Source organism: Mauremys reevesii, linkage group 18, assembly GCF_016161935.1.
Source record: "Mauremys reevesii isolate NIE-2019 linkage group 18, ASM1616193v1, whole genome shotgun sequence".
Classification (NCBI taxonomy): Eukaryota; Metazoa; Chordata; order Testudines; family Geoemydidae; genus Mauremys; species Mauremys reevesii.
The window spans coordinates 8487710-8501158 of NC_052640.1; the positions used below are offsets into that span (position 1 = coordinate 8487710).

The 13449-nt window shown below is 48.7% G+C and overlaps 1 protein-coding gene across 1 annotated transcript in view; it reads right to left on the reverse strand.

Annotated features, from left to right (window-relative positions):
* CCDC92 (coiled-coil domain containing 92) overlaps positions 1-13449 on the reverse strand; it is a 198553-nt gene that overhangs the window by 183839 nt on the left and 1265 nt on the right. The window contains exon 2 of the mRNA XM_039505088.1: positions 11865-11954. The gene's annotated coding sequence lies outside the window, so the exon portion shown is untranslated. The remainder of the gene's footprint in view (positions 1-11864; positions 11955-13449) is intronic.

The following is a 13449-nucleotide window of genomic DNA, read 5'->3' on the forward strand; positions in this document are numbered from 1 at the left end:
TCCATCCAAGCACTGAGCTGGCTTGACCCTGTTCCACTGGCGAGAGCTAAGAGAATGACAGCACAGAGCAAATCAACCACGGGCAGTTAAACTAAAAGCTGCCTTCTGTCCTCAGAGGTGTTTACGGGGCTTTCTTTGACTTCAATGGAAGCAGCATGAGCCGCCACGGTCAGAATTTGGGCCTCCGACTCAGTGTAAACTGACAGCAATCCCTACTGTATGACCGCTGTGACCCAGGGACCGCATAAGAGTTACAGGGCTCCCCTGCATCTGGTATCTATGGTACTGGTTTGCCAAAGAGCATCATGTAATGTCTGTGCTGGAAGCTTGTGTCACACTGGTCTTCATAGTCACTGTGCAATGTGTGTGCAGATAATATGTAAGGAGTTATGTGTAGAGCCTGAAAATTATGTTTCTAAAGTCGGTGACTTGGGGCTGGCCACCAAAAGGTGAGAAACGGGTTTCTTTCAGGCAAGAGATGTTTCTCTCTCTGGCTGGCTACATTTGTATATTTTGCAGTGGTCCCCTATTTACATTCTGAGCAAAATGCTAATCAAGTGATTGCAAAGCCGTCAGGGGAGATGCTAGACAGGAAGACACAAGCAGCTGCCCTGTAAGCAAGCAAATACAATACATGTTTGCCCTATAACCATAGGAGAAGAGACACACTCTGGCTCTTTCAGCTTAGAAGGCAAGAGGACAGCATGATTTGTCTCATGAATGGAAGACCACAGCCAAGCCTGGCTGTCATACGCTGGAAGGATTTTGGATGAACTTTTGCTCTCTATGATATGACAATTGCTAGTTATGTCTGTCTAGGGTCTAGAGGGCCTGTTATGTTTTTATTTTATATGCAACTATTTGTTTCCATTTGCTTCTTCTCAAATCTTTGATCTTTGTTAAACAAACTTCTTGTTATTACCATAAACATATCTAAGTGCTGTGTTAGGCAGAGCTGTGATCGAAGGTGGAAGTGGTAAGCTGGGGGAGCAGAGGGTCTGGGAGTGTCCAGTGGCACAGGAGCTGGGCCCTCCAGGAGGATGTTCAGAGGACTCGGGGGTTGGAGAGGGCTTGTCGCTACCTTGTACAGAGAGAACCAGGCCTGCAAAAACCTGGAAGGCAGAACTTGTGTCACTGAAGACTGGTGGCATTAGGGACCTCAGCCACAGCAGATATAGACAAGGCTTCCTCATGCCAATGGCAGGTGGTAGCAAGGGGGCCTCACCGCCCTGGGTACCCCTGGAAAGCGTCACAGCGATAGCCAAACTGGCTGCCAGCGATCAGAACCAAGAGCACCCAACAATCCTCTCCCAACAGGCTCCGGACCCTGCATCCGGCATCGCAGACCAGCTCCTCAGCTGGTATAAATGAACATCACTGCACTGGAATCAATGGAGCAACATTGATTTACACCGGCTGAGGATCTGGCCCAAAGACAGATTGCACCCAGGGATAAGGAAGATATTGACAAATTGGCCGTATGCCATCAGACCAGGCGCTTTTAGCCAGCGTTTTCCTATACAAGTTCTCAGTTTGTGAAGTATTTCTGCTTCTGCCCTAAGAAGAGCGCCATCAATCGATTATCCCCATTCAGAGTACATGCCCCTGCCCAGTAGGGCTCAGAAGAATGACCATTGCGCTTGCTGGAATGCATCACAAGCATGGGGACATGGCCACTACAGAGCGTAGATGCTATCCGGTGCAGTTTTCCCCTTCAAACAGAAGTGAGGTGGTTTTTCATGTAACGCGGAACAGTTCTTTTCAGAATGAAGATTGATTAGTTGCCTGTGGTTGCCCAGAAACAATGTTGATAGTGTAAGCAGAGTTCATGCTGCAAGAACTCATTAATGAAAAGAAATCTTCAGCAGATTTGTTTTGGTTTTTTTAATGTTATGGTCTCGGAAAAAGAAGCTGATTGGGTAACGATCAGCGTTGCTCTTTTAGCACCTTTGTCATAAAACCTATTGGCTCAGTACTCCTTTAACAATCTTTGGGTTCAATTATGACCTGCCTATTCTAATAAATAACCCGTCTTTTTGCAGAGAAAGCTGAAGTGACCAGGAAATAAGCACTCGTCCCTCCTCCCATACCCCCGCCCCCAGCACTTCTAATTGAGACATCAAACAAGATGGAAAATCAAGGTCCTGATCACTTTACTTCATTAAGAAGCCCCGGATGCTTTTTGTATGTGTAGGGCTGGTAATCCCTCTGTCCTGGCCATTTCCAGTTGGGGTAGTTACTTCCAGCAAATTCTCCCTAAAGTTTCAGTTGCATACAGGAGCCTTAGTGTTCAGTCCTAAACGGTTGTGGAGTATTTTTGTGTGCAATTAAACAGCTGCCACATTTCATCCCAGCAGTGGCTGTATCTGTGTGGCAGATGAAGTGGTTCTCGTGTACATTTAAGGCAAAATCTGATACCAGAGCTCTGGGATGGGTGTACCCCTCAACCCACTGGTGCCAGATGATTACATTAGGACTTGGGGGTTAGAGTGAACACAAGAACGGCCATACTGGGTCAGACCAAAAGTCCATCTAGCCCGGTATCCTGTCTTCTGACAGTGGCCAATGCCAGGTGCCCCAGAGGGAATGAACAGAACAGGCAATCATCCAGTGATCCATCCCGTCGCCCATTCCCAGCTTTTGGCAAACAGAGGCTAGGGACACCATCCCCGCCTTGTGCTTGTGAGGTGAAGGTGACACTAGTATTGAAAGAATGAAAGGCACCATATAAACGTAAGGTGATGTTATTGCCATCAGAATACCCTTTGGGATGAGCTAAAGAAGACACTGCCTATGAAAGAAAGACACCTTGACGCTGCTCTTTGAAAGAAGCTGCTAGATAAGCTCCAGGAAAGGGGAACACAAAGTTAACCATCTTGCAGCTGACTTTGCTCACTTAGTTTCATCTGCAGATTCTGGACAGCCAGGGATTATCATGCCATGCTAGCAGCACAGGGGTGTTGGGGGAAACCCTTTGTTCTAAGCCCCATGACCAGAGGAAGGGTGTGCGTGTGTGTGTGTGTGGGGGGGGGTGTCTGGGAGCAGCTGGCGGTACACTGCACAGCTGATTGCTAGTGACTCAGTATCCAGAGAGGTACCACCCTCTTCCTCACTCAGGACCTGAGACAGGAAAATGGGACAGTCGGTTGCGTGACTGACTCAGGTACCAGCTATCTAGGGACTGTTTGGGGGGAGACATTTTTGTGGATCTGGGCTCAGTATGGTGATATACAAATCCTTGGACCCATGTTGGATCTGCTTTGGTGTTAGGTGTTCAACAAGAAAAGGCTTTGTTGTCTTATAAGGCCACGTGTCAACAAGTGAATAAGACCAGGAGCTAGCAGTCACAAAGTCATCTCAAGGCATCAAGGACAGTCACAAGCAAGGAATATGTCAGATTCTTTCCCTTGCTTCCAAACCTGGCTGGGAAATGCTTAGGGAATTCCAAAGCTCTGAATTCTAGAAAAGAAATTGCTGAACATCTGCACGACAGCAACTCTTAGCTTTCCAATCCCACGGGCCTGATCCTCAGTTGGTGCAAATCAACAAAGCTTCACAGCAGCCAATGGATCTCCCCTGATTGACACCAGGCCCCATGTGTGTAAACATTTCAGTTGCACACCAGAAGAAATAAAGAGGCCAGAGAAAGGGCTAAAGAAATAAAGGCATTTGGGAGTTGATTGGACAGGGGAACATGTATGTATCCATCCTATAAAGAGCAAACAGGATGCATAAATTATTGTTGCCCTTGAGCAAAAGCAGAGCACGCGGGGACTGTTTACTCCCCAAACTGCTGGAACATTTACTCTGCCGTTGAATGCCCTATCAAAGCCCCGCAGCACATTTTCATTCAGATTCATTTCAGGGCTCTGCACAGAGTTTTTAAAAGAGTTCAGGGGAGAGACTGAAACGAGGCTTCGATTAAAAGCTGGCTCTTAACATGTGAATCAATATTCATTCTGTACATTACACACACGATTGCACTTAAGGCAACATGTTGATTTTTAAAAAAGGAATGCAAGCTCTCTCCTAAGAGAGATGATAGCGGCTGAGGAACAGTCCCCAGTTCTCTATTTACCCGCAGGTGCAGTATGGGCAGTGAAGGCATCTCCTATGCTGCTCCAGCACCCGTCCTGGCGGAACCTCCTCTTGAGTTTAAACCAGACAGAAGGATTCTCTAGTGAGACTGTCTAATGAGGGTCAGTTGTGATGGAGGATGGTGCAAAAGTCTCCTCAATATAATTCCATTACCCGCCACTCCCAAGTTTGGAGACTGTTTTGGTTGCATGGTTAAGCACTCAAGAGTCAGGCCATACTCATACACATGAGCATGAAACATCTGCAGACCCCACCCTCATTCTGAACACTCCACTCACTCACACCAGCATAGTGTCTTGCACCCACTTTGCACAGAGCAGAGAGCTGCAGGACAATTTGGTTCTTAGAGCCCCTCCAAAGGCCTCAATTCAGCAAAGCACATCGCCACGTGCTTAAGGTCGTGGCTGAACTGGGCCCATCCCATTCTGTGTCTCTTGGTTCGTTGCAATAGTAACTCAAGGACTCAATGCCTTGTGCCTCTCATTTTGAATCAACGCTTTTGTCAAACTCAATGCAAGCTCAACAGAGCCCGATTGTTCCCAACCTTTGTATGCAAGTATGTTCTTCTTTATGTCCACACTGGAAGTAATTGAGTAGGGCCCTTTCTCTAACGAATGATTATAACTGAATCAATAGAGGGTAGAAACAAGCTGTGCCAATCTGCTATTATGGCTTGTGTTTGCTCAGACATTTTTTTCATTCCAGCTGTCAGGAAGTTCGTCACTGCACCTTCGGCCCCATTTCCATGAGGCCGGGAAACCTGAGCTGAGCAAATGTCTGCAGTTCTCCGCTAGCCACAGCAGCCAGCCCCATCTGCAATCCGCAGCCACTTTCCTGCATGTTCATTTGATAGCTGTGGCCTCTGTGTCAACTCTGACTTTCTCCACCAGGACTAGGTTTGGTGGACGTACCATGCTGCTCAAGCCCTGATTAAACCCATGCTCAAGATTACACACCTGGCCTGGCAATGTTACAGCACAGGTGGCCTAATGCAAAGTCCTCTGAAGTCAATACAAGATTTTCCATTGCCTACAATAGGATTTAGATCACGCTCCAAAGTTCTATCTATTGAAGGTATTCATACGTGCCCATGATAATGTCTGAGCACCTCACAATCTTTAAGAGTTATCCTCAAAACACAGCTCTGGGGCAGGGCAGGGCTATTGTCCCCATTACAGAATGGGGAAACTGAGGCTCACAGGCCAAGCATTGCAGTGCCCAACTGATTTAGGAGCCAAAATCTCATTTCGAAAAGGAAATGCCCATTGACAGTGGATGGGATTTTAGCTCCTAAGTACCTAAACCCCATTGGGGAAATGAGATTTAGGCTCCTAAATCAGTTAGGTACTACAATGCTGAGTACAGCACTGCCTAAATACCTTTAAAAAGCCAGGCCAGAAACACTAAGGCCCAGATCCATCATGAAATCAATAGGAGTTAATAACCTAAGTGACATGCCCAAAGTCACAGAGGAAGCTGTGGTAAAGCAGGGACTAGAACCAAAGCCTCCTATGTGCTAGGTTACCACCCTAACCACTGGATCATCCTGGCTCAAGAAGCTGTGTGTTGGTGTGACACCTCTGGGAACTTCAGGTGCAAAGTGAGCTGCTTCTTGCTACCTTTACAGAGCTAGGAGCTTCACAAAGCAAGTAAAAAAGAAAGGCCCTTGCCCCAAACAAGTTGTAATCTACACTGGCGAAAGGACAGAACAGGTGAAGGTAATAAATAAATTGGTGGGGGAACAATGGTTCTGGCAGCCACTTTCGGGGGGGGGAGGCGGCAGAGTTGGGTGTCAAGCAATAACTGGAGAGGAGGAGACCGGGGTATTCCAAGTAGGAGACGCCGAGTGTCTTTGGGGTGTGCACTACCTTCCACCTCCCCGGTCTCCCCATAGAAGAGGTGTGGTTGGAGGGTGAGTTGGCTAATGGCCCACAGCAATGCTAAGCAACAGAGAGGAAGCGAAGGATGTTGCAGCCAGCTGACACCGCAGGGGGAATTTGCCTTGGCAGAATGTAAGCAGAGTTTATCCAGGACACTGGGGCTAACACCCTTATTTGTGGAAAGAGAGCCAAAGGATCTTAACCCGTCACATGCAGTCAGGACCTTGTTTCTGCACCTCTCCTGAAAGGTGGCATCTCTGGCAGCCCAGTGCTAACAGATATCACGTTGGGTGCAGGTTCATTATTGGATCCCAGGGACAAGTGCGCCCTGCGGTGTCACCAACCCCAGCAGGAGGAAAACGGCTACGATTAAAGCAGCATGAACTTGACAAACGGCTTTGCCGAGTATTCTCCAGCCTGCAGCAAGAGCCCTGCCAACTCTGCCTGCTCGCAGTCCACATGCGAGAGCTACAGAAGAACTCTGAAGTTTCCTCGCCAAAGCTTCCTGGCAGCTGCTGGCTCCAAGGGGGGAGAAGAAAGAAGAAATTTGAAAACACACTTTCCCCTGTCAGAGGAACGCACTGGAAATAGCTCCGTCTGCCAGTTCTAGCAGCTTAGCCAGCCAGCCAGTAGTACAACTCAGCCATCCAGGATCAACAAACTACACGTTTGGTATCCTCATCAGGGCCGGGATTATTATTGCCACAACTTAACACCCACAAGTGCAGAAAATGGCCGAGTTGAGAAAGCCGCCCTGAGAAAGGAGACAGCGAGGGCGGTGCATGACGAAGGACAGACAAGAAAGTGTGGTGGTTGCTGTACAACAGGCTGATCACACGATTGTTTTAGTGGAGGCAAACTCCATTTCATTACATGCGGAAAAAATACATATACAGTGCACAGAGGGGCATTACAAGGGGCTCGGGAAGGAACGAGACCAACTTCCCCAACGTCTGACTTCTGCTCCTGGATCAGGCAGAATTAAGTGGCTGCCCCATCAGAAGCAATTACTGCTACTGAAATTCAACGTTTGACTGCAGAGGCAGGCACTGAAACGCCCACACTGACCTCTGCGCGGTGCAGGGGGAGGGGCAGCCTGACAGGTCATCGGGGCCTATGATGCTGGGCTCTCTGATGTGTTCATTGGCATCAGCAGGACCATAAACCAGTGGCTCTCAACCTTTCCAGACTACTGTACCCCTTTCAGGAGCCTGATTTGCCTTGTGTACCCCCAAGTTTCGCCTCCCTTAAAAACGACTTGCTTACAAAATCAGAGATAAAAATACAAAAGTGTCATAGCCACACTTATTGAAAAAGTGCTGATTTTCTCCTTTTAACCATATAATTATAAAATAAATCGATTGGAATATAAATCTTGTACTTACATTTCAGTGTATAGTATACAGAGCAGTATAAACAAGTCATTGTCTGTATGAAATTTTAGTTTGTTCTCACTTTGCTAGTGCATTTCATGTAGCCTGTCACAAAACTAGGCAAATATCTAGATGAGTTGATGTACCCCCTGGAAGACCTCTGCGTACCCCCAGGGGTACGTGTACCCCTGGTTGAGAACCACTGCCATAGAGTTCCTGCGAGAACCACCTACTGTCTGGCTTCCCACCTCTCCAGCCCACTCTGCCACCATCATCTTCCTCTCCCACTGCACCAAATGCTCCCCAAATCCCTCAGCAAGCTCCCTCTCCTTATCTACAGCAAGCTCAAGCACCTTCTTCTGACCTCCAAGGCCCTACAGGACTCTGTCCTGGCTACCTTCTTCCTCCCACCTGCTCCCCTCAGAACCTCCCAACCCTTTCCCCAAACTTCACTTCCTGCTACTCTGGCCTGCATGCCTTTATTTCACACAGCCTCCTGTGCCTGGAACAACCTCCCAATCCACATGCCAAGTACCCTCCTTCTCCACACCCCCGTCATGATTTCTCACCGCTTTCCCATGTTGACGCTCCCAAAACTCTTGCCCTGCGACTGTCGTCCCTGCTCATGCAGCTGTCTGAGCTGGATTACAAGCGCTCTGGAGAAGATGCCTTGCCACTTCTTGGGTACCTTGAAAGTGCCAGCTGCATCTGTGGCACTCTTCGTATCAGAGATTAAATTAGATTAAGTGATACCTGAGGGGCACATGAATACTATGTCCACACAAGGCTTCTCTGCCCAAAATCCCCCACCATGGCTCTCACCAATTCAGCTCCAATGGCAAGAGCCCTCCGGTCCCTGTTCAGGGTTAGCTGAACCTTTGATCCCTCCATGGTCTTTCTGAGTGCACCTCCCTAAGGAGTTAGGCCTCTTGCTGTCACCTGGCCTAGGATGGATTCCCACAATTCCCCCATTCCTGGACTGGGCCTGGCACTACAGCCCCTGCCTGCATGATTGCTCAGCAGGCCCGACGAGGTTCGGATCCTGCAGGTCTTCCCTTCAGACTGTGATCTGAACAGGCTTTTCAATCCGAGAGCAAAGGGCCTGGACACAGGGCAAGGTCTATACACACCTCTGTCTTACCTATAGGCTTAGTCAGGCCTAGCTCACCCCCGACACCCTCAGCCCTGGGACTGGAGTTCAGTCCCCTTCCCAGCAGCCTTTGCTACTCTCTTTGCCGCGCTTTGGGGTGGTGTTTTTATTCCCCCTCATGTCCAGTTTCCTGCCTGGATTCCCCCTTTCCCACACCAGGCTGGGCAGTTGAACTCAGCACCGTCAGAGGTAAAACTTCACAGTGAGTGATACCTGCCTTGGCCACGAAGTATCAGTGAATGGGGCCTATCACAAGTGACTGCCCCCTTTAGCTCCAGCTGTAATCCTACAGCAAACAGCACATTAACAGCCAGCTCCCACCTCCTTCACACCAGGATCCTGTTGCCATTAGCGTACATCCCACTGTGCTGTGCAGTAGATCTAGATAAAGATAATGCCTTGCTCATAAACAGCATTTTCCATCTCAGAGCACTTCACAAAGGAGGTCAGAGTGACCCCTCCCCAATTTACAGATGCAGAACCTGAGAGGAGAAACAATTTGCCCCTGCAGGCCAATGGCAGAGAGAGGAATAGAACCCAGGTCTTCTGAGTCCCAGTGCTTGGCTTGCTGGGCCACCTTTGCTCCCACGAGGGTGAGGACGTGGCAGGGTAGTGACAACGCCAGCAGCTGCCAGTATCTTGCCTATATTATCGCTCCTGTGGAATTGGTGCGAGCAAGGGGGGTACATTGTTGGCAGCAAAGCCTAGCACATGCAAGGCAATATGTGCCTATGAGCAACGTAGGTGCTCCGAATGCTACTCTCCTCCTTACACAGGGCCCAACTGAGGATCTGCGTCTAAGAGAGCAGCTTGCAGGAGCAAAGCTCCCCATCTGGGGTTTCAGATTTCCCTGTGGTTTGTGGAGTTAGTATAGACTACACCAACCAGGAAATGAATGGGTACAATTACCTGGAATCAGTGTATCTGGATTAGCAAATGAAAGGGATTGGCAACACACCCAGTGTAAGTGAGGTTTACCAGCAGATTTGGTTAATCTCCCTCTCTGACCACCGTGGTGGAAGGGAGGCAGTTCTCAGCATCGTTTAATCAGCAATCCTTATAAAAACGGGGCAAGGGCCAGGAGTGAGCATTTGAACGCAGCCTCTGAGGCAGTTTCAAGGAAGGAAAATCAGGTGAATGTCAGCCAGTGGTAATAAATCTGATCGGGGAGCGAATTCACACTCTTTATCTCCTTGATGATCATCTTGCCATTCCAGAAGAAGAATGACTTCTCTCCCCACTGTTCACTCTTAAAAGAGAAACCCCAGCTGGGTGTATTTTGACTCAGTGGAACTGATCTCCCAGGGCTCACATTTCAAAACACTCCGCTTGCTAACTGGACCAAAGTATAGTCAGAGGCATCAGATCACAGAGGCTGGTATGCACTAATGTTCAGACTAAAACGGTCGTCACACAAGCCGCAATTATAGTTTGTTTCGACTCTGAATAAAGCTGAGTGTGACACAGATACCCATAAAATGGCAGCATCTGCAAGCAATGACTTAGTTTTAATTATCTTTAATGATCCATTAGCCAACAAGATGTAAACAGTTACTGACGCTTTACAGCTGAGACATGGCAATGCTTTTTCTGCCCCTGAAGGTGACTCAGGCCAGCTGAGCTAACAGGACAAAGTAACAGGTAAAGACCACACAGGGTTGAGTCACTGTAATTATAATGGAGAGTTCACTGTCAGCACTTGCAAAGCAATCCATAAAAGGCTGCAGTGGGCACACTGACAGGAATGAATGGGGGGATGGGGAAGATTATATCACATGGGGATTAAGGGTTTTCTTCTCACCTCTATTCTCCCAGGTATGGCCCATGGGAGTTACAGGTGCTCATAGACTCATAGACTTTAAGGTCAGAAGGGACCATTATGATCATCTAGTCTGACCTCCTGCACAACGCAGGCCACAGAATCTCACCCATGCACTTCTACAACAAACCCCTAGCCTATGCCTGAGTTATTGAAGTCCCCAAATTGCGGTTTGAAGACCTCAAGCTGCAGAGAATCCTCCAGCAAGTGACCCGTGCCCCATGCTGCAGAGGAAGGCGAAAAACCTCCAGGGCCTCTGCCAATCTGCCCTGGAGGAAAATTCCTTCCCGACCCCAAATATGGCGATCAGTTAAACCCTCAGCATGTGGGCAAGACTCACCAGCCAGCACCCAGGAAAGAATTCTTTGTAGTAACTCAGATCCCAACCCATCTAACATCCCATCACAGACCACTGGGCATACTTACCTGCTGATAATCAAAGATCAATTGCCAAATTAATTGCCAAAATTAGGCTATCCCATCATACCATCCCCTCCATAAACTTTTCAAGCTTAGTCTTAAAGCCAGATATGTCTTTTGCCCCCACTACTCCCCTTGGAAGGCTGTTCCAGAACTTCACTCCTCTAACGGTTAGAAACCTTCGTCTAATTTCAAGTCTAAACTTCCTAGTGTCCAGTTTATATCCATTTGTTCTTGTGTCCACATTGTTACTAAGCTTAAATAATTCCTCTCCCTCCCTAATATTAATCCCTCTGATATATTTATAAAGAGCAATCATATCCCTCCTCAACCTTCTTTTGGTTAGGCTAAACAAGCCAAGCTCTTTCGGTCAGGGGCTGGAAGGGAGTCCTTGAGAGAGTCCAGAAAAGATCTTGCTTTGTTTGTGATTTTTAGAGATGGCTCAGTGGATTATCAATGGCACCTCTATTGCAGTCTTTCCCCTCTGGGGCACTGGTTTGACTCCAGTCAGTTGTGACCAGCTGATGATTGTTTGATGGCCTACGCAAAATTAGTGGGAGCCCTTATTCCAGTTCTTAGAGCACAGCTGTCAGCACCAGGAACCTCCCAACCATGACTGGCAGCCTCAGTAGAGATACCAAGGTTGAACTGGTCCCTGGAGACTGGACTAGTCAATGCAGACGCATTGGTCATGGAAGTCACCTGGGGCGGGGGGAAGGGGTACCGGCATGACACAGGGCTCCATCTCCAGCACCTTGCAAACAAAAAACCCACCTATATCATAGAACTGGAAGGGACCCTGAAAGGTCATCGAGTCCAGCCCCCTGCCTTCACTAGCAGGACCAAGTACTGATTTTGCCCCAGATCCCTAAGTGGCCCCCTCAAGGTCTGAACTCACAACCCTGGGTTTAGCAGGCCAATGCTCAAACTGTGTGGGTGGGTGGGGGGATATAATTCATACAATAAAAAGAAGCCAGAAGAACCAGAACTAGTGCAGATTTAAAGGTGACGTGGAAAAGAATTTGTAAACGTTGAGCTTGTGCCCTTTTGGATGCTAGGTAGAGAAGGCTGGAAAGGTTTTATGGGGAAAATGGGCAGGGGGGGAGGGGTTGCTTGTTCTTTACCTTAGCAATAGCAGGAAGGTCATGGCTGGATTCCTGTGGCACTGGTGCAGGACCTCGTGATGTCTCTGAGACGTGCATGGATGGTTCTCACTGATGAAAGGTAAAGATGGGGGAACAAGTGTGAATGAAATTAGGGATGACCGGAACATTCCCCCACAGCTCAAACTGAGCCCAGCTTCCACCAAACCCACCTGGTACCTGCCTCTGATATTGTGCAACAAAACATGCTACACCCGTCCTGCAACGTGGTTGGCTCTTGCAGTGCAGCTAGGACCTAGGCATGTTTTAACTCCATCCCCTGAGTGTATTACAGCCCTTGCACTCCACTCCGTCTACATGCTGTGCTAAACCATGCGTTAACTGCAGCAAAGGACTTCCCCCCCTTTAACAGGTTCCTCCAACTAAGGGAGAGACCCTCTCCCCAGGCCTGGCCCCCTATACATCTCTGTGGAGGCACAGCGGGTAGTCAGAATGCTGCAAAGGGCAGGAAGAGAATTCCCCTAGAACAGGCAAGGTGTTGGGCCGATGTAATCAGTTCTACATAGCCCCACATTGCCAAGCCTGGGCTGGGCTCAAGGTAGGCAGGGGCGGCTCGGCGGCTTGCCTGTGGGAGGTCCCCGGTCTCGCGGATTCAGCGGCGCCCCTGCGGGCGGTCCACCGAAGCCGCGGGACCAGCGGACCCTCCGCAGGCATGCCGCCAAAGGCAACCTGCCTGCCACCCTTGCGGCGACTGGCGGAGCACCCCCCGTGGCTTGCCGCCCCAAGCACGCACTTGGCGTGCTGGTGCCTGGAGCCGCCCCTGAAGGTAGGGGGAGAAGCAGAGGGATACCTGTGTAACATATGGTGCTACAGAGATGCTGGACTGTTACATAGCTCATCTACAGCCCTCGGGAAGCTGCCGTAATTAGAGCAACCCCCAGACCATATAGTAGAGACATCTCCATTTCCCAGGGTAGAAAGTGAAGTTGTTACATGTTACAGCTGGGGCAAGATTCCTTGCCGGGACTAGGCTTGTAACACAAATGTCTTTTAAACAGGGAAGCACAGCTCTCTGTAGTTCTTTGAGTGGAGAAACCAATTTAGGAATCCTCTCATGCATCAACACATCCCATCTGTCCCCTCTGGGGTTGACACTTAATGGGGAAATTATTTGTAAGGATCTGTTAGCAGTTTGCTGTAGATTAATGCAGCTTGCATAATGCTACCTCCCTCCTTGTTGGGCTCAGGAATAACGCAGAGCATTCCAGTGACTGAGGCTGCAAAAGCACACTGTTACTTTATCGATAAATAGGTCACTCTCTCCAGCCGGCTCCTTTGTTTTGGGACGTGGCTGATCACTCTAGTGACTGGAGAAAATCCCTTGATGGCTTGGATTTGCAATTGATTTTTAGGTTTATAGAGTGTATTTTGGCAAACTTCTGGCCGTATCCAAAGCCTACCGAAGGCAATGATTAGACTCCTAGTTACATCAATGGGCTTTGGATCCGGCCCTAAAGATATGCACTTAGACAAAAACTAGAATTGGTTGAGAATTTTCCGTTGGGATGATTTTCTGATGGAAAATACAGTTTGTGCAAAATTGAAA